This window comes from Sciurus carolinensis, chromosome 14, assembly GCF_902686445.1.
Source record: "Sciurus carolinensis chromosome 14, mSciCar1.2, whole genome shotgun sequence".
Classification (NCBI taxonomy): Eukaryota; Metazoa; Chordata; class Mammalia; order Rodentia; family Sciuridae; genus Sciurus; species Sciurus carolinensis.
In genome coordinates, this window is record NC_062226.1 from 20,305,050 (window position 1) to 20,321,852 (window position 16,803).

General features: G+C 46.9%; 1 pseudogene; it reads left to right on the forward strand.

The window, feature by feature from the left end:
* Positions 1–7,638: 7,638 nt before the first annotated feature.
* LOC124964050 (NADH dehydrogenase [ubiquinone] iron-sulfur protein 3, mitochondrial-like) lies at positions 7,639–14,874 on the forward strand (annotated as a pseudogene).
* The last annotated feature ends 1,929 nt before the right edge of the window (positions 14,875–16,803 follow it).

The window sequence follows — 16,803 nt, forward strand, 5'->3', positions numbered from 1 at the left end:
CAGAAAAGTGGAAATGTTTGACAGATATTTTTCATCATGTTGCTACCATTTCTGCCTGAGAAGATTAATTAACAAATGTATTTATTCTTCTGTACAATTTCTGTTAACATAAACCCAGTGTGTCTCCACCCTGAATACAGGTTGGAGAAATATTTAAGGACCATCAATTGAAGGGTTACCCACTAAACCAGCAGGCTGGCTCACCCTGGGTCCTTAATCCCACTATTCCATAAATTGAGTATCTTTGCTACCCTGTCCTGCCCTCCCTGGGGTAGAACATGGATGGATTTCAAGAAAACACAACTAAGTGCCTCACACTGTGAACCCAACAAAGGAATGTCCAGAGGTGGCAGCACTGGCAGGGCCCCTGGGCAGCAGCATGGGTTCCTGCTCCCAGCTATGTTATCCCGGAAAAGAAAACAGGCTGCCCGTGAGACAAGGACAAGCAGAAACAACGTGGACCAGAACCCGGGGCTTTACGCCCAACTCCCTGCTCTGCGTCTTTTGATAGACATTTTGCCAGCCCCTGCCGGAAACTGTAGATGTTGAATTGTTCGTGCTTCCCTGTAGGAGCTGACAAGCTAGTAGAGTGAGTGGCCAAAGGCAAGGGTTTGGAGCTACACAGATTTGGCTTTGAGATTCTCTGCCATCTAATATCCGGGCTATATCTCTGTGATCCTAGCAAGTCACAGTACCTCCCACAGGGCTGCTTCCTGGCCTAGAAAATGAGCAAAACCACTCCTCTCATGGGGATTGTGGGTGGAACTTTTGTTCCTCTTGCCTGGAGTTTCCACATGGCGGGAACACCAAGAGAGTGACACTTCTGCCTCTTGCTCGGCTCCTTCCACTTCCACCCATGTGAGTTACCTGATTTGGAACCACAGCCCGGGACCACAGTTCTTGGTGGGTGGACCTTATCAAAGGTCCTTGAGAGTGGGAACATCTCCTCCTTTCCTCTTCAGGTCTACCCCAGGAATCCCAGGTAGGTGGGTGACTCAGGAGCTCACTCTTCCTCCTAGTGGGCTGACCAAGGTCTGGACTGGGGAAGTGGAATCCACAGAGGGTTATTAGCCAGACCTTTGACCACAAACATGAAGCTGCATTCTCCTATTCATTTATCAATAAAGAGCTAACATTGATCTGCACTCACGAGTCTCTTGGATTTTATTTCCTAATTGCCACTCATTTCAGATGGGGAGAGAGAGGTGACTTTTGCTGAACCCCTAAAGCCCTTACAGGAGTATGGTGGGGGAAAAAAGGACATGCAGTCACCCTGCAGTGTCTGCAGATGTAGGGAAATCTGCGGATGTTCAACCCCTTGGATAAAATCGGGTAGTATTTGCATATAACCTACACACATCCTCCTGTACACTTTAAATCGTCTCTAGATTACTTATTATCCCTAATACAATGTAAATGTTATGTAAATAGTTGTGCTACTGTATTGTTTAGGGAATAATGATGAGGAAAGAGCCTGTGTGCTCAGTTCAGACTCAATTTTCTTTTTAAAGTATTTAGTCTTTGACGGGATGAATTCTCAGATGGATAGCCTGCAGATAGGGAGCACCACTTGGATGTGCAGAAAGCACCTGTTGTATAATCGGCGTCAATAAAAGATTATTACAGATCGAGACAAAGGCTGGATTTGTCAGTAGTGGCTTCCGGGAGGAAATCAAGTATAAAGTGAGGCTGGAGAGAGGAGAGAAATGTCAGGGAGTTTCAAACAGGAGCGCAGGGGTGGGTGGGGACATTTTCCACTTGACCATGTCTTGGCTCCTCCTGGTTCCCCAGGATTCCTCGCCACACTTCCGTCTTAGCTGTCACCTGCTCCTTGTTGCAGTGGTTAGTCTTCATCTTCGTCCATCCTTGACTGAGCTTTCCGTTGTCCCAGCCGTCACCCTCATCGGTCCTCCCATTTTCTCATCATCATGGAGGCTTCCTGGGAAAAACTTGACACTTCCCTGTGGCCTCATGAGTCAGTCCCAGTCCATGGGCTTCCAGTGACAATGACATGTGCCATCACCAAGTCACACCCTTGAGGAGGGGGCACTGCCATGCTGGAGGCCTCCTTCCTGCCCTTCCACCTGGACACCTTCTTTCATGACAGAGAGCCACTGTGACCAAGAGGGACAGAGACTACGTCCTCAGGTAATAGAAAGCGGAAGCGTCCACACTACAGTCAACTTTGTGAAGCAGAGTAGCCGCAGTAAGTAGGACTTGAGGTCAAAAAGAAATGGACCACATTTTGTGTAATCTACTGCTATTTGGTGTCTGCCCTGCGCTGCTAAAATTATCCTCACTCATGATTTGTCCATGTTACCTGAGGGAAAACGTCCCGGAGAGGGAAGGCCAGGCATGCACTTCCAGGCAGAGGTCACGGCACGGATACAGGCACAGGAACTGAATGAGTTCTTGGGATTGCAAGCGCCTGGGTGAGTCTGGGGCCAATCTGTGGTGCAAGAAGAGTAGCAAGAGAGGAGTGGAGAGAGACTGGCAAGCCCCAGGTCATGCAGGGCCTTCTGTGGAGGTTACAGAATTTGAATTTGATCTTGAAGGCAATGGAAAGCCATGGAAGCATTTTAGGTAGGTGAATGGCTGACTTCTAGAAAGTCAATGCTGGCCCCATTTCACAGGGGGTCAGTAGAGCCAGATTAGAAGCCACCTATGAGACCTCATCTCCAGTCCCCACCATCCACCCTTAGAAGCACATCCTCCCTCTCTTTTCCAGATCTCACTCCTTAACACACAGATTGAAGAGAAGCTTCGATTTTATTTGTTGACTGGAAACAGGTTTCTCTGAAACTATGTCTGTCCTCTAGATCTCAACCCTAAAATGATTGACTTTTCAGGGCTATGTCCCTAGCTGATTGATTCGTGTTATTTCCATTTCTGGAAACACTGAGTTGATCCATACAAAGCCAATGGGAAATTCTTAAATAATGCCACTAATTGTTTCCTTATCATTGGGCACAAGATATCATAGTATTGGACAATATGTGAGGTTTGTGCTTAAGCATTCAGGGGCTATCAAGTCAACTGGAGCCTGGGTCTGTCCTAACCGAAGGTCATCAAGCCAACATAGGCCACATTGTGTGCCCTCAAGTTATTTTAATTCCCTTCCTCCTCTTCCAGAGAGCAGGAATGTTTATTCACTTCTGTAATCCCCTCAATCCTAGCTCAACAAGTTGTACTTTGTAAAAATTCAATAAAATTTGGTTAAAGTGGATCAGGCTAATCTCTTCCTTAAATTTCTAGTTAGTAAAGTTTTACTCAATCGGGCATTGTAGCAGTTCATGCAGGCTCACACGTATGCATATAAATATTATAATTGGGTGAAATCATGGTTTTTCTGGGAATTATGTCTATCCTCCTCAGAGTCAATTCTTTACCCTCATAAAACAAGCTTGACAAAAGAAAAGGAAAAATTCCTTGTTATGGTGATTGGTGACTTATTTCTGTGTTTTCCTGGAAAGTCAAATCAAGATAAATGCCTGGTGCATTTATAAAATGTTGAGTGCGAAGAAGTAGTTTTGTCGGAGAACCATACTCGGGAATCCTGCCCCTAGCGTAGCAGCACGCCACTGAGAGGTTCTGGGAGTTTTAATCATGTTTGGCTAAGTTCCTCATCTATCAGGGCAGAGTCCATAGACACTGACTCAGGTTGAGAATAGTTTAAAACTGTAAATGATGACAAACCCTACCCAGTAAATAGTCAGGATGACATTGTGCGTTCATGCTTGCCAACCCCTACTGCCCTGTTCTTCTTGTTCCAACTACTTAACAATAAATAAAATATAAAGGGGGGAAATTAAGAAGGCATAGGCCTGCTTAAAAACAAGAGAATCTCTGTGGCCCATAAATGAACAATGGGAAGAAAGAGCTGTAACATAACAGTGAGCCTCTGGCCTTAGCCTTGGGAGGTAAACAGAGTGGGGATTGGTCCCCTCGGAGATAACAGGGAGCAACAGCCTCCAACATGAGATGGGGCACGAGAGCCAGGCGCATTGCTCTGCACCTGGGTTTTGAGCTGGTACCCTCTGCTCTTGAAAGGAAGCTGAAAACATCTGCTGACAACTCAGTTATATCTCCTATGAACCTGCAAACTCAGGGAACAGAGATGGACAGGACCTCACAACTAGGATACCAGTCAACATGCTGACTCAGTGAAAATACCTGCAATATCCCCAAAATCATCACTCGGATAGAACCGCGGACTGCTCATGTAAAACCTGGTTCTGAACCAAAGGTCCCCAGGGGCTGCTGAAGATAGCCATGAAATTGCCAGAAAGGGAAGAACGGGGGAGGAAGAACCCTTCCACTCACAAAGGACTTGCAAACCAAAATTCAGAAACATGTGAAAAGGTCACACCAGTGAAAATGGCAGAGTTAGAACTCCCAGAAAGGCACAAGAAAGGGGGTAAAACTGTACAGAATTAGTGTTTTCAGTACTCTGTAAGTTAATTTTTGAAAGTGCAGCAATCTGAGGAGCATGCATTTAAGAAAAGTAGCTAAACCTTGGTAAGGACAAGTGTTGTGGCATTTTAATTTATTCTATTCCCATCTCATGCATTCTAGCTCTGCAGTAACCTTGAAAATCAGCATCCTGCAGTCATAGGAAAAACCAGTAGCCTCTCAGCCATCAGAGGATCATAACAGGGTTGAGGTGCCTCCGAAACCTCACCCCAAGAGAATTGTCATCATTTGACCTGTCCAATGCCTGCCTGGGAAAACCTTAAAAGACTATCTTTACTTGACCTGACTCAAAACTCACACAATGCAAAAATCCTTTTCCCTGGGGCTGTTTGTTGAAAATAATTAGAGGCAGTTGATTAAATTCATGGCTTCCTGGGGCAAACAAGAGGCTAAACCAATAGTTTAAAAGGAAAAATTGAGACGTGAGATGTTCACAGGGGTTTTAAAAAGTTCCAACATGTTCTTGGGAATGTAGAAGACCACTCACATGCAGAGAGCTTTACACATGTCTAGGGATGTGCACATGTTCAGAAAAGACCTGAGAAGGTCTGAAGCTCCCACCTTGGGCTTATCCTTGAGATTCTGAGCAAATAATATGTGAAAGCAAAAACAAAGTTGTTAACGGCCTGTCTGAGTTTAGAAAGCATGCCCCAACACACACACATACCACATATTAGAGTCTCCCAGAAAATAGAGGGAGACTTATTGATTCTGGGAGTTGAAGGAAATCTGTCCGGTCATTTGCTCACCACTAAGGTAACTGAGCAGAGATTTCAATGTCCAAACACAGCAATGAATATATTTCTGAATTAGTTAAGTCACTAAAAATCATAAAAGAAATGAACAAAAACAGTAAATGGTAACAACAACAACCCTAGAGAGGAGAGGAATATGATTTCAAGTTGACAAATTTTATTATTTTAAATTTCTAGTTTTCAACAAAATGTCATGAAACATACAAAGAAATGAAAAAGTGTGGTCCATACATAGGCAATTAATGGAAACTACCTGAGGAAGATTAGGCACTAGTCTTACTAGACAAAGACTTGAAATCATCTATTTTCAATATGTTCCATGAGCTAAAGAAAACCATGTCCAAAAAATTAAAGGGACACATGAGAATGTTGTCTTAAATAGAGAAATGATATTAATTTATATGGGTGTAAATTATATCAACTCACATTAATGTCAATAAAATAAAAATTATATAAAGAAACTGAATAGATAACAATCTGGAGTTCAAAAATATGTAACAATATGAAAATTTCACTGGAGGGGCTCAATAGCACAATTTAATTGACAGAAGAAAAACCATATATCCACTTAAAAACTTGTACTTAATTGTTTATAGTAGCATTCACAATATCCAAAAAGTGCATAAACTAATGAATGGATAAGTCATGGATGATCTGAATATTCTTTAATCATGAAAAGGATTAAAGTAACTGATTTACACTTTAAAATGAAATATTGTTCTAAGTGAAAACACCAGAAATAAAAGGCTAATATTGTACAGTTCTATTTATGTGAAACATTCAGAATAGACAAATACAAATAGAAAGTATGTGAGCGATTGCTAAGGGCAGAGGGGAGGGGAAGACAGTGAGTGACCGCTGGTGAATGTGAGGTACATTAAATTAAATAAAGAGTGGTCATGGTTCATCTTATGAGTTTATTAAAAACCCTGAATTATACACTTTAAAGGAATGAGTTTTGGGATATGTGAATTATATATTAACAACAATTTTAAAACACATGAGGGAAACTAATCCTAAAAAAGTCAACAAAATCAATAATCAGATATATTTATTGACTTCATTCAAAATTGACAAGATGGGTCAATCTAGGAAAAAAAAACCTTCAAAATAAGTATGTTTAAGATTCTCAATGAGGAAATTAAGGCTATTAGTCATCAAAAAGGAACAAGAATTTATGAAATAAAAGTGAAAATATAACCATTTAAATTATGAAGTATAATGTTTAAAATGTAAACAACATTGAATAAATAATGGAGAGAAAAAATTCTATGGTGGAACATACAGGAGAAAGAATTAGTAAATTGGAACACAGAACTGAGAAATTCCTCTAGAACACAGCATAATGAGGCAGATTACACTCACACTCACACACACACACACACACACACACACACAGAGGAATAAATAGCTAAGAGAGAAAGAGGACAGATTTACAGAGGATTTTCTAAGAGGATTTCTAAGAGGATATTCAGAAGGGAGAAGAAATAATATGCAGTGAGAGAATGACAGAATTTTCCACTACTAGACATGTGAGTTCTAAAATCGAAAGCACATATTATTGGGCAGGTAAAATAAGTCTACACCTAGATACATTATAAAGAAGTTGCAATAAATTCGGGATATGGAGAAAAATCTCAAAAACTACCAGAAAATAAGCAAATTATGCTGAGCACCATCTTTCATTAACCAAATTAAAGACTAAAATAAAATTGGAGAATTGACTTGAAACTGTTAAGGAAAATAACTACCAACCTGGACTTCTATACTCAGCTAAACTATCATTCCAAAGGGAGTATAAAATGAAGATTTTTTTTCCCCTTACATGTACCATTAATTGCATCAAAAAAAAAAAAAGTTTGAAATCAAAGAGAGGAGTAGACTGTAAATAAAATATACGGTCTGAATGTTCATGTATCCCTCCCCCAAATATCTATATACATATAGACATGTATGTGTGTGCGCGTGCACTCACGTGCCTGTGTACCTTAATTTCCACAGTGCTAGAGATAGGAAGTAGAACCTTTGGAAGGTGATTAGATCATAAAACAGTCTTCATGATTGGGATCAATGTCCTTGTAAAGGAAACCATAGGGAACTGGCCATCCCCTTCCATCATGTGAGAACACATTCTAAGTATGAACAGAAAATGGGCTGCACTAGACACAGATTTTGCGGGTGCCTTGATCTTAGACTTCCCAACCTTCAGAACTGAGATATTTTGTTACAGCAGCACAAACAAATGGATAAAGAAGATGATGAACATAGAAACTAATAAAATATATTGGCACATTTAATTAAATATTGACTGCATATAGTATTTATACAACTTATGATTTTTCACAAATGTGACACTAAATACTACACTAACAGGGATTGTTGCTTATTAAATTAGAGGCATCTGGGGAACATGGCGGCCTCGGTGGCCAGGGTCTGGTGGCGCAGGCTCGTGGGGGCCTCAGTGGTGGCCCCGGGGCTGGACGACCCTCCGGGCTGTTGCAGCAGGTGAGGCTGACAAGCACCCCCTGTCAGACCACAGAACGATGTGGCCCACAAACAGCTCTCAGCTTTTGGAGAGTATATAGTTGAAACCCAGCCCAAGTGTGTCCAGCAAGTTCAGGTGACCTGCTTCAGTGAGTGAGAGGTCTGCATCCATCCTGAGGGACTCATCCCAGGGCTACCTTTCCTCAGGGATCACAGCAATGCACAATTCAAATCCTTGGCTGACGTGACAGCTGTGGCCGTACCAACTCGGCAAAATCGCTCTGAGATCGTCTACAACCTGCTGTCTCTGAGCTTCAACTCACGGATCCGTGTGAAGACCCACAGAGATGAGCTGACACCCACTGAGTCCACAGTCTGCGTGTAGAAGGCAGCCAGCTGGTATGGGAGGGAGAGCTGGGACATGTTGGGAGTCTTCCTTGCTAACCACCCTGACCTAAGAAGGATCCCAACAGAGCATGGCTTTGAGGGCCATCCTTGCCGGAAAGACTTCCCCTTGTCCAGCCGTGGTGAGCTGCTCTGGGCTGGGCATGGAATGGGCAACAGGCACACAGCTAAGGGCAAGACTTGTGGGCAGCGTGTGTGTTGGAACCAGGACTGAGAAGTGTGTTTAAGGGATGCTGAAAGGGAAACAGCCCTAAGTAAGTTCAGGTCAGAACTTCCACCCTCCAACCCCTACCCTGGCCGTCTTGAGAGGTCCTGTGGAAGCTACACAAACCTGTACACCCAGCACCCAGGCCTAATTTAGATCCTCCTCTCAAGCCTGACCAGGGCTCTGGGGTCCCTTGAACCTGCAAGTTCCCCATCTGGATTGGGAGCCCAGGTTGGACTTCCTGAGTTCTGTCCATTGGAGGAGTAGAGGAAGCAGGTGGAGGAGCATTAACTTCTTTGGGGAAAGGAAGGCAAATGTTTTGTTCCATCTCAACAAGCCTCAGAGGAACGTCTCAGAGAAAGGAGTAAGGCTGGGAGAGGACCCACCCACCCAGAGGTATCTCTTCTCATAAGAAAACTCTGTTCTGGCTAAAAATAATAATAATAATAAAAAAAATAAAAAATATATTGGAAATAAGTCCAACAATCAGGGATCAAATTAATATAAATAAAACTGACATGAACAGTAGAAACAATTAGATTTAATTAAAAGAACATAATGGTCTGACTGCTTTTTATGAAGTTTCTTTCCCCCTCACAACTCTAGTAGAGACACCTTTAGCGATGAATATCACTTTTTGGAAAATGTTTGTCTGAAGTTCCCTTCTGTTTCCTTTTCTGTTAACCAAACTAATCAACTCAACTTAAACCAGCAAGGATGGTATAAGCTGTGGTTACAGTACGTTGCTGCTGTCTTTCTCTCCCCCCCCCCCCCATCTTCCCTCCTCCCCGGGTGCAGTCACCTGCAGAAGCCGAGTCAGCAGTTTGTCGCCTGCCCTTGTAGGAAGCCCCGAGTTTTGCACTGGGCACGCCATAGAGCGAAAAGTCCGGCACGTTCCCTTTACTCGCTCTTTAGCATCCATCAACCAGGAAGGGCCACTACTTCAGGACCCTTCCCGCTTCCTTCTCCACCTCCTCAGCATCTGGCTTTAGCCCCCAGACTCCCAGACCCCCAACCTTGTTCCCATTCAGAGGCAGAGCGACTTAGCTTTGTTGCAGAGCTTCCAGAATGTTCATCACTTCTACCCACCGCCCGCTCAGCAGTTCCTCCTTAAGCTCCCACTGCAGGAGCGTCGGCTCGCCATAAGGTCGCGAGGGCGATGAACAACGTTGACCTCCTTCCTTTTGCAAAGGAAATGGCTCAGATGTTGTCCAAAGCCCTCCTCTTCAGCATTTGCAACTGAACCACATGGCCCAGAAAAGTGTCTGAATCAGCTACTCAGGTGCCTCTTCCCAACAGATCCAAGGGAGAGAGGGGAAGTAAATTAAAAAGGATTGTTGAATAAAACACCCCAAATTTCACCATACTAAGGCATTTTTGGTTTTGTTTTTTACAATTTACCATCAGTTTCCATAGGTCAATTTGCCTGCAGCCAATTCCCTAAAATGAGTTCTCCTAAAATTTGATCCTGTGTTGAATCCTTATGGGTATCTTAGTTTTTCTTATCATCTTTTTGGCAATTTATACCCATCAGACTATCAGCATTTCATAAGAGATATTTTTATCTTTTAGAGCTCCATCCATATCTTGTTTGATTCATAACTTTGATTACGGATCCTAATGGAGGATCAAAACAGAGGGATGCTCTCCATTTGATTATCCTTAGTGTCTCAGGCACTATTGAAAAGTGAGTTGGAAGCACTAAGTTTTGAAGAAAGAATTTTTAACAATAGCCTAAGAAGTCCTTAAATTATTCAAAAGTAGATTAAAAAGAAACAATTATACACACGAGGATGAAAAACAATCCCATGAACAAGGGATGGTGTAAATGTTTACAATAACTCTGAAATAGAAAATTAAAAAATATCCTTAGACAATCAGATGAAAAAAATGAATGCTTAGCACGTCAAAAGGTTGCTGTCTTAGTCAGCATTCTCTAGAGGAACAGAATCAACAGGCAGTATGATTATAAAAGGGGATTTATTAGATTGGCTTACACAACCAGAAGCTGGATAGTCCACAATGGCCATCTGCAGCAGCAGAGCTGGAAGAACCAGCAGCTGCGCAGTCCAAGAGGCAGAAGCCCCAGAACAAGAGGGATCAACAGTGCTGCCCTAATCAGACCAAGGATTCTGGAAACTACCTGGAGAATCACGGGCAGATTAGCTTTGAAAGAGTGAAGAAGCGAGAGACCGACATCCTCAAACGATGGAAAGAGCGATCAAGAACCCTTTCAAGAAGGGCCAAACTTGCATCTGCATCTGCTTCCTTGTTCTTTCAGCTTTTATTCTATCCCATTGGGCAGTGCCACCCGTGCTTAGGGAGGGGCTCTGCTTCAGTTCCTATCTCACATGCCAATCATTCCTGGACACGCCCTCATAGACACACCCAGAGGCCTCTTAATCATGGCATCTCTTAATCAAATCAAGTTGACAATTCAAATTAACCGTTAGGGTGGCAAAGCAAAAACTAGTACAGCCACTGAATAAACACAGAAACACCTGAAGTGGAGGGGGTGGCTTTTTGGAAAGTTAGTTATTAGATGAATTATTAATAATTAGGCAAAGCGAGTTCAGGGACTTGGTCAGCGCTACTATTTCAGCACCTTTGCCTTCTGCATGTTCATTTCATGGCCTGTTTTCTTCTCATTTCACATTATGACTTAAACTTTTCCTCCTTTGTCACATATTTCTTATAAAATTAATTCCTATTTCAGTAACATTTGTTCTTTCTGATTATAAAAATAATGCATGCTCCACATAGAAAATTTGAAAAATACATAAAAGCACGAAGAAGAAAACAAAAATTAACCATGATCCCCTCATTTGGAAAGAGGCACTGTTTCATTTTAATGAGCTCATCCCAGTCTTGTCCTTAAGAGGGAGAGATATATACAACAGTCACTATTTTAAATTTTTAAATGTCAATTTGTTTTTCTGTCATAAATTGTGCCATAATTTGATCAGTTACATCTAATTTAGGGGATATCAAGCTTTTTTTCTTCTATAGATAATACCACATTGAATGACATTACATATATAACTTCTACTTTTGTTGATTTCTTTTTTCTTAGAGGAAAATACCATTCTGACTATGGGATTGTGGGATCAAAAGTTCTTATGCAAAAGCTCAACACAGATTGTTCAAAAGAGAAACCGGAGTCCGAGAGAGGAGCAGGGACTTACCTGAAGTCCCTAGCCATTGAGTAGCCTCGGACTCAGGTCTCCCCATTCCCGGCCACCCCCACGGTCTTGCGCCAGGCAGCCCATTAAGACGGTAAGACACTCCATATATGGGGAATCTATTGTTAGAGTTCGTTTGGGTTGTTATTCCTCCCCCATTAAATTAAAGAGACTGTAAATGTTTTCAAATAACCAAATCCTTCAAAATGAATTGTTAGAAGGTTCTAAAGTCTCACCCTGGGGCAAACATTTACTAGGCTAAAATAAATCTCTGCAAAGCCTTTATAGGATCCTTAAAACCCAATTCCACAACAAAATGCATGTTTTTATTATAAATTGAGTTTTTATTATCAGCATGAATGCAAACAGTGCTGCTGACACGGTAAACACAAAGCATCTGAGCAGTCATGAATATTCACACACCTTCGGCAGAAGTCATTGTGACCTGGAGCTACCGTTCTAACCAAATTTTGATGGGCACTTCCAGTGAAATGGAGGATTCAAAATGTGCCACAGTCCTCATGCCCTTCAGCAGAGAACAGAGACAGGCTGATCATGGTGGTCCCCAGGCTGAAGGCTTGGGCAGCTGCACTGAGGGAAACATGAATGGCTAAGGCAGCAGGATCTCTATGTAGGACTTAGAGTGCAGGTGCAAGGCAGGATGGGAAGACTGCAATAACCAGGCATCACAAGCTGATCTACCATATCTTGATTTTGTTTTTATTGAGATAGACTTTACATAACATGAAACTCACAATTCCAAGTGTCCAGTTGTATTAGTCCGTTTTCCATAGCTACGACAAATTACCCAGAGGCTGGGTAATTTGTAAAATAAAGAGGTTTATTTGGTTCACAGTTCTGGAAGTCCAAGTGCATGGTGCTGGCTTCTGCTTTGTTCTGTTGAAAGAGGAAAAGCCAGGGAAGGTCTGGAATTAAGCTGGGTATATTTGGGAGCAACCAGAGCACAATTTGAAGAGGCTGAAGAATTGTTCAGAATGGATCTCAGATTTATCCTTCCAAAGAATGGAAGGTGAAGGCTAAAAACTCAGAGAGTCCCAATAGGCCTCTGAGGTGGGAGCCCGGGGTGGCTCTGGACAATGTACCTGGGGAAAGTTCTTCCCTGCCAGAGGTAGGTGGAAGTGAGGCTGGGGAGGGACATGTGCTAATAGCATCCCCTGCAAGGGGCCGGGGGCTTTCCAGGAGGAGCAGCCGGGACGCTGGGCTGAAGATGGAGAGGGGGCAGCCAGATGGAGCAGGTGGGGCAGGGGGCCTCTGCCCGCTTGGCCACCCGACCCCAGAACTGCAGACTGAGGAGCTTGAACAACAGAATTGATCTTCTCACAGCTTTAGAGGCTAGGAAGTCTAAGATCGAGGTTTCCCACACTCTGGGTTTTAGGGAGGCCTGTCCTCCTGGCTTGGAGGTGGCTGTCCTCTCGCCCAGTCCTTGGTAGCAGGGAGAGCACCCTGGGGTCTCCTCCTCCTCTGACGGGGAACTGGTCCCGTCAGATCAGGGCTCCACCCTCAAGGGATCCTCCTTGCCTTCTAACGACTCCGTCTTCTAATACAGCCACATTCAAGGCTAGGGATCCAACCTGTGCGTTGGGAAGTGACACAATTCGGTCTGCAGCATAGGACTTTGGCCATTTTATCCTGAGGACCGGGGGAGCTGGTGAAGGATTGCGAGCCCGATGCCCACATCAGCAGGGTGCTTTGAGCAGATGCCTGTGGGCAGGTTTTAGAGACCGGCCGGAAGGCAGTGTGGGTGGGATCACAGACAGCTGGGAGGTGGCCTGGAGGCCCAGGGCAGAGGTGAGGGCCTTGATTGAGGCTGTGGCAGGGAAATCAAGACCCTCTGAGATGTTCTGCAGAGTCACTCCAGAGGAGGGGAGCCGGACTGGACGCGGGTCGGGAGGGCTGGAGAGGTCAAGGGTACTTCTCAGCTTGAGCAGTTGGGCTTCCAGTGGTGTCGCTTATGGGGACAGGGAGTCCAGAAAGAGAAGACAAACAGCCCCAGCAAGTTAGCTCCAGCTCTGTTTTGACATTGCTGAGTCAGGCTGATGTATGGTCCCTCCTCTCGATTCCTCAGTAGGTACCAGAGAAGCGTTTGCGGACTGCATGAAAGATTGACCTACTGTTGGCCCACGTAGGTATCTTGCTCAGAGGGTTAATTTTAAGATCTAACTTGACTAAACTAAGAGGACTGGTAAGGCGTCATTTCTGGGTGTGTCTGTGACCGTGTTTCCAGAGGAGACTGACCTGTGGGCCTGAGCAGGGGACGCTCTGCCCTCACTGTCGGCGGGCACCGTCCGGTCAGCCCACGCCCGGACAGAACAAAAGTCAGAGAGAAGCATTCCCTTCCCACTGGAGCTGCTCACTCTCCCCCTCTTGACCTTGGACATCAGAACTCCCGCCTCTCCAGTCTTGGAATTCCAGGACCCACCAAAGCAGCCTCTCAGTTTCTCGGGCCTTTGCCTTTGGACTGAAAGTTACACCACAGCTTCCCTGATCCTGAGGCTCTTGAATTTGAACTGAGTCACGCTCCCAGGGTCCCAGGGTCTCCAGCTCACAAATGACCTGTCCTGGAACTTCTCAGCCTCCATAATCCCGTGAGCCAGTCCCCCTGATAAGTCTCCTGTGTTTACAATACACCTGTGTGTGTGCGTGTCCACCTGAGACGTTCCGCGTCTCTGAAGAGCTCTGACACACTTGCTCACTGTGTTCTTTGTCCCCTTTTTTTATTTCCCTCCTTTCCAATTTAAATCATACCCATCCCATCAAGAGCCACCTTCTCTAGAAGCTACTGCTGCGAGGGCCAGTCTGAGGCTGCAGGACCGGGCTCCTGGGCTGCCTCGGTGGGACACAGGAGGCTGGGCTGACACCCACCAGGACACCTCCTCTGGAAGCAGTCATGTCCTCTTCCTGACCTTGGCCCAGGGACAAGCAGAGCAGAGCCCAGGCTCTGAAGAGACCCGTGGGAAGGGGCAGACAAGGCCTGTCCATCGAGGAGCCCGAACCCCTCTGTGTACCTGGCTTCCTGTCTGTGCCTGGGCGCCAGCCTCGGAGGAGCCCGAGCCCACAGCAGCGAGGCCGAATGGAGCGAGCCTGTGGGTCGGCAGGGCAGGCCGAAGCCCAGGGAGCGGCCCTGCCTGCGGCCAGCGCCGAGGAACAGCGGGGACGGCTGGGTGGGGATGGCCGACCGGGGCTTTCCCGGGGTGGCGACCTGACACGCGCCGTGACAGGCAGCTTGCTCTGCGCGAGGCCCCGCTTTGCTTCCCCCAAGCCCCCGCCCTGCCCCTGCTTGGCTGTGCAGTGGTCCCCGACCGTCTCTGGGTTCTCTGCCCGCCACACCCTCACCACCATCGGAGCCTGAGTGCTGCCTCCCCAGGGGTGGGCCCTGCTCCTCCAGGTCCCCGCCTCTCCACTGGGGACCTGCGAGCCCTCACCCCAGGCAGGCAGTGAGAGCCCGGAGCTCAGAGCCCAGGCTCTGCACTCAACTGTCCTGGGTTCCAGCTCGGCGCACCTCTGAACAGCACTGCGGGTCCAGGCAAGCTCCCTGACCCCTCCATGCCTCCGTTTCCCACCTGCCCATCAGGGTCAGTCACAGCTCTACCCAGGGAGCCCTGGGGGAATGAACAGGTCATGCCGTTCGCACCGGCCGCACCTGGCAAATGGAGGACCGAGAATTACTTGAGTTCATGCTTTCTGGGTTTTTCTCCAGGGTGTGTGTCTGTGCAGATATGTCTTGTGTGCAGATGTGCCTGCGTGTGCAGGTGTGCCTGGGGTGCAGGTGTGCCTGGGGTGCAAGTGTGCCTGGGGTGCAGGTGTGCCTGGGGTGCAGAAGTGCCTGGGGTGCTGATGTGCCTGGAGTGCAGATGTGCCTGGGGTGCAGATGTGCCTCGGTGCAGGTGTGCCTGGGTTGCAGATGTGCCCAGGTGTGCAGATGTGCCCAGGTGTGCAGTTGTGCCTGGTGTGCAGGTGTGCCTGCGTGTGCAGTTGTGCCTGGTGTGCAGATGTGCCTGTGTGTGCAGTTGTGCCTGGGGTGCTGATGTGCCTGGTGTGCAGTTGTGCCTGTGTGTGCAGTTGTGCCTGGTGTGCAGGTGTGCCTGCGTGTGCAGATGTGCCTGGTGTGCAGGTGTGCCTGGGGTGCAGATGGACCTGGTGTGCAGATGTGCCTGGTGTGCAGATGTGCCTGGTGTGCAGATGTGCCTGGGGTGCAGATGGACCTGGTGTGCAGTTGTGCCTGGTGTGCAGATGGACCTGGTGTGCAGATTGCCTGCATGTGCAGTTGTGCCTAGTGTGTAGATGTGCCTGTGGTGCAGATGTGCCTGGGGTGCAGGTGTGCCTGGTGTGTAGATGGACCTGGTGTGCAGATGCGCCTGGTGTGCAGATGTACTTGGTGTGCAGATGTGCGTGGGGTGCAGACGAACCTGGTGTGCAGATGCGCCTGGTGTGCAGATGTGCCTGGGGTGCAGATGCGCCTGGTGTGCAGATGTACTTGGTGTGCAGATGTGCCTGGGGTGTAGATGGACCTGGTGTGCAGATGCGCCTGGTGTGCAGATGTGCCTGGTGTGCAGATGTACTTGGTGTGCAGTTGTGCCTGGGGTGCAGACGGACCTGGTGTGCAGATGCGCCTGATGTGCTGATGTGCCTGGGATGCAGATGTGCGTGGTGTGCAGATGTGCCTGGGGTGCAGATGAACCTGGTGTGCAGATGTGCCTGGTGTGCAGATGTGCCTGGGGTGCAGATGGACCTGGTGTGCAGATGGACCTGGTGTGCAGATGTGCCTGGTGTGCAGATGCGCCTGGTGTGCAGATGTGCCTGGGGTGCTTACACACGTGGTGGGCAAGGACCTGGAGGAAAGGCCGTGGGAATTCTGCCGCCAGGGCAGTTCCTAGCTGGCCTTGGTCTGCCTCGTGGGAGGGTCGCTTGGCAGCACCTGGGCATCTGAGAGGGGCCAGCTCCCCTCAGGCTGGAGGACCAGCGGGCTTGCAGGCCTGCTGCCCACCTATCGGACACCTGGACACTGGAGCCTGGAGAGCAGCCTGCTGGCCAGCAGCAGCCTCTGAGATGAGAGGCCAGTAGCCTCTGAGTTGCCCTGTCACCGCGCCTCACCTGAATTATCCAAGTGCAACTTGAGTGACAGCGCCCCAGCCCTCCACCCTCCGGCCTGCAGGGACAGCAGGACAGGAGACGCTGATCAAGCCCTTGCTGTCTGCCGGACACCACCCTCGCCATATTATGTACTGCTTCCTGAGCGGCATGATCCGGTCCTCGAGAGACAAGGCCCAGGCTCCTGTTG